The following is a 4535-nucleotide window of genomic DNA, read 5'->3' on the forward strand; positions in this document are numbered from 1 at the left end:
GAGAGACAGGCGAGGAAAGATTTGCAGCAGAAGAAGCATGCGGCTGCTGCATATCTTTCTCCTCCTGTATCTCCTGATCTCTGTAGTAGTCAGGACTCTGGAGGAGTCAGACCCAATGACAGGATTATATATATATACACACACACACACACACACACACAGAGCAGGAGCTGTATACAGAACAAGCAGCCCAGCATGTTATATATATATATATATATATATATATATATATATTTATATTTTAGGGATGGTCCGAACCTACCGAAACCCTCGGCATCGATTCCCGCTGTCTTCCACCTCCATAGAGAGGGTGGATACAGCGGGAGGACCGCCTGGAAAACTGGGATACAGCCATAGCCATAGGCTGTATACCAGTTTTCCAGGCAGTCCTCCCGCTGTATACACCTGCTGCACGGAGCCAGCCATTTATTTATTTATATACAGAGTAGTAGCTGTATACAGAACTAGCAGCACCAGCATGTAAGATATATATATATATATATATATATATATATATATATATATCTTACATGCTGGTGCTGCTAGTTCTGTATACAGCTACTGCTCTCTGTATATATATATATATATATATATATATATATAAACACACACACAGAGCAGGAGCTGTATACAGAACCAGCAGCACCACTCCTATATACAGCTCCTGCTCTGTGGATCGATAGATAGATAGATAGATAGATAGATGAGGTCCTGCTGTAATATATATATATATATATATATATATATATATATATATATATACACACACATATACATATTACAGCAGGACCTCTATACACAAAACAAAACAACAAGAAACTCCAGCACATACAGTAGACTATTAGTTTACAGAGCCTACCGTCTGCCCTCTATCAGGTCAGGTGTCCGATCACATGACCCATGACATCATCACAGGTCCTTCTTACTCAAAGGTCCTTTTCTACCTACTCGGCTGTAGGGAAGACCTATGGAGGGAGACGTGAGCCCGGGGCCCCCAGTATGTATCAACAAACCCCTAACTGTCACATGCGGCCTCTAGGGGCCCAGTCCCCCCTGTTACTACACTTTTTTTTTTTTACTAACAGAAAAAAAATGTAGTAACAGACGAGAGTGGGCCCCTAGAGGACCTGTGGGCCCCGGCACTTGCCCTAGTCAGCCTGGTGCTGACGCCGGCCCTGGTCCCACCCCTGTCACTGCACTGCACTGGTTGCCCATTAAATCCAAAATTCAGTTCAAACTCCTCACCCTCACCCATAAAGCTCTCCACAACTCTGCCCCTCCATACATCTCGTCCCTCATCTCCACCTACCATCCTTCCCATGGTTTACAGTCTGCTAATGATCTTACACTAACATCTTTCTTTTTCTTTTTTTTCTTTTTTTTCTCAATAAATTCTCAATTTTATTCATTTTCCATTTTTATAAAACAGACAAACGAAGGCCTAAACATTGCATCTACAGGGGTGCATATGCCCATTAACCAAACATGAAAACACAATAAAACCAATGAAACCAATGAACAAACCATGTTACAACAAAACCCAGAGCGTTCCGCAGCTCCCAGTTGGGTGGTGGTGCAGGCGTCTACAAAAGGTTAGGGAGTGAGCTAACGCTCGGTCAAAATAAACCCTAAGGGAAGAAGAGGGGGAAAAGAAAAGAAAAAAGAAAAGAGAGCAGATCCCAGAATTTGAGGGGAGGGTATGGGGAGGGTGATGGAGAAGAGAAGGGGAAGGAAAAGGCAGTTCCTCACTGCGCCAAAAGAGTCCGGAATTCGGCTGATTCAGTGAATTGGTCCCAGTAAAACCAGGTCTTGTAGAAATAAGAGTGGCTACCGTGCAACTGTGCCGTGAGATCTTCCATGCGTTTGATCTCCTCCACTTTGCGTATCCACATGGAAATGGTAGAAGGGTCCGATTGGCGCCAGAGAACCGGGATGCAGGCACGGGCAGCATTGAGCAGGTGTGGGAGCACTGAGCGGCGGTAGGTCTTAAGGGAGATCTCCGACAGGTGCAGGAGAAAAAGCGATAGAGAAAAGGGGAGCTGGTGGTCGGTGAAGGTTGAGGAAATGCGCCACACCTCCCTCCAGAAAGGTACCACTTTGGGACAGCTCCAGAAAATATGTAAAAGGGAGCCCTCTCCACCGCAGTTTCTAAAACAAAACGAAGATACATCAGGAAAGATCCTGTAAAGTCGAGCGGGAACCCGATACCATCGGGAGAGAAGTTTGTATCCCGCCTCTTGAAGACGAGAGGAGATGGACGACGAGTGCGTACAAGTGAGAACCCACTCAACCTGTGCTGCTGTGAGCGTAATATTTAGGTCCTCTTCCCATGCGGTGAGGTAGGGGGGTGGTGGATGTTCTGGCGGAGAGCCCAACATGGCGTATAAAAGAGAGAGGGTGTGGCGTAGAGGGTCGGAACCCAAGCAGAGGGACTCGAACTGAGTAAGTGACCGTGCGAAACAAGAAGGGTTAGGGAGGGAGCGGAGGAAGTGATGGAGCTGCAGAGACCTCCAGAACCCTAGGGGTAAAGGGTCAACGAGGCCATTGAGCATGGAGAGGGATAACCAAGCCTGACCCGCGAGGAAGGAGGAGACGCAGAAGTTGCCAACTCGGAGCCAAGTTCGGAAAACCAGATCCTCAACACTAGTCGGGAAAGAGGGGTTACCCAAGACAGGGAACAGAGGGGAGGGATGTGGGGCCAAGAAGCCCGAGGAAAGGTGTTTCTGGCATACTTTCTGAGTGGGGGCAATGGTAGGGTCTGAGCCCACCAGACGCAAGGCGCCTGGTAACCACGGGTCTGCCAACAGAGAAAGAGGAGACAACCCCATCTCTAGGTTTACCCATGCTTTCGTAGGAGCGTGGCGGTGCCAATCTATCACTCGGGAGTGGTGGGCAGCAACGTAGTAGTGGTGAAGGTTTGGAAGCCCGAGTCCCCCCCTTGATTTAGGCCAGTACAAGACCATCTTTGCTAGTCTAGGCTGCTTATGCACTCAGATAAACCTAGTGAGTATCGACGAGAGCTGCAGAAAGTAGGACAAGGGCACCGCCACTGGCAGTGGCTGGAAGAAATACAGCAAGCGAGGCAAGACATTCATCTTGAAGATCGAGCAGCGCCCGAACCATGTGAAGGTGCCCCTGTGCCACCTCAGCAGATCCAGCTCGATACGCCTGAGCATAGGTGGGAAGTTTACTTAGAAGATGTCAGAGGCCAAAGGTGTGTCAGAGAGGAGCGTGCCCAGTGGAAGGGGAAAGAGGACTCTAGAGCGGTTACCACCGAAGAGGAAAGAGGGAGGTTAAGCACCTCGGATTTTTGCAGATTGATCTTGTAGTGGGATAGGGCCTGATACCGCGAAAGCTCCGAGAGGAGGTTGGGGAGGGACACAGAGGGTTGGGTAAGAAAAAAGAGAAGATCATCCGCATAAGCCGCTACTTTATGTTCCCCCCGAACCCACACGTGCCTAAGGAAAGGTTCCAGTGTCAGAACGAAGTTGAGAGGGGAGAGGGGGCAACAATGCTGCGTGCCGTTCGATATAGGAAACGAAGCAGAGAGAAGGCCGTTGACCAAGACCTAGGCGGGGGGGTGGGAATACAAAGAGCCGATCCACTCTAACATATGCGGGCCAAGGCCGATATGTCGGAGTGTGGCAAAGAGGAAAGGCCAACTGACTCGATCAAAGGCCTTCTCCACGTCAGTAGACAATAGCATGGAAGGCAGGGGTGAGGAGTGGGCATGGTGAATGATATTTATTGCCCTGGTGGTATTGTCTCGGGCCTCTCTCATGGGCATGAAGCCAACCTGGTCTGAGTGTATAATGGGTTGAAGGAGTGGGGTCAGGGGGGCCGCGAGGATTTTGGAAAAGAATTTGAGATCAAAGTTCAGGAGAGAGATAGTTTTGGCAGTGGGAGGGATCTTTACCTTCTTTGGGAATGACAGAGAAATGGGCACAGAGAGAGTCTGAGGGTAGGGCGGAGCCAGTGGAGATAGAGTTATATGCGGACAGGAAATGATCCTTTAAGAGGGGGCCAAAGGACTTATAGTAGGGCAGGGTGAGATGCTCTCCTCTGGCAAGGGGGGGAGGCCTGAGTCCCGGAGGTATGCAGATATAGAAGAGTGAAGCGCCTCGCGACTGGCGGGGGATCCGGTGGGGGCGAGACCGTACAAATTCACATAGTATGAGCGGAAAGCCTCGGCTAATTTGGGGGGATAAAGATAATTTGGAGCCGGAGGCCGAGGAGACCTGGGGAATAAAGGATCGAGCTCTTTGTGACCGTAGGGCCCGGGCTAGAGTCTTGCCTGGCTTATTGCCGAATTCAAAATAATGACGACTGCAGCGCGCTAGTGAGGCCTTTGCGTTCGCAAAGATAAGATCTCGTAGCTTGCCCCATAGGGTCGCAAGTTCCACCCCAGGGGCTGCAGCAAGCGTCCTCTTATGTTGTTTATCTAGTTCCGCAATTTCGGATACTAGGGCCTTAATCTTAGCAGAACGGTCCTTCTTAACGCGCGTGGCCAGCTTGATGAACGTGCCCCGGATGAA

This window comes from Dendropsophus ebraccatus, chromosome 9 (genome assembly GCF_027789765.1).
Source record: "Dendropsophus ebraccatus isolate aDenEbr1 chromosome 9, aDenEbr1.pat, whole genome shotgun sequence".
NCBI classification, from domain to species: Eukaryota; Metazoa; Chordata; class Amphibia; order Anura; family Hylidae; genus Dendropsophus; species Dendropsophus ebraccatus.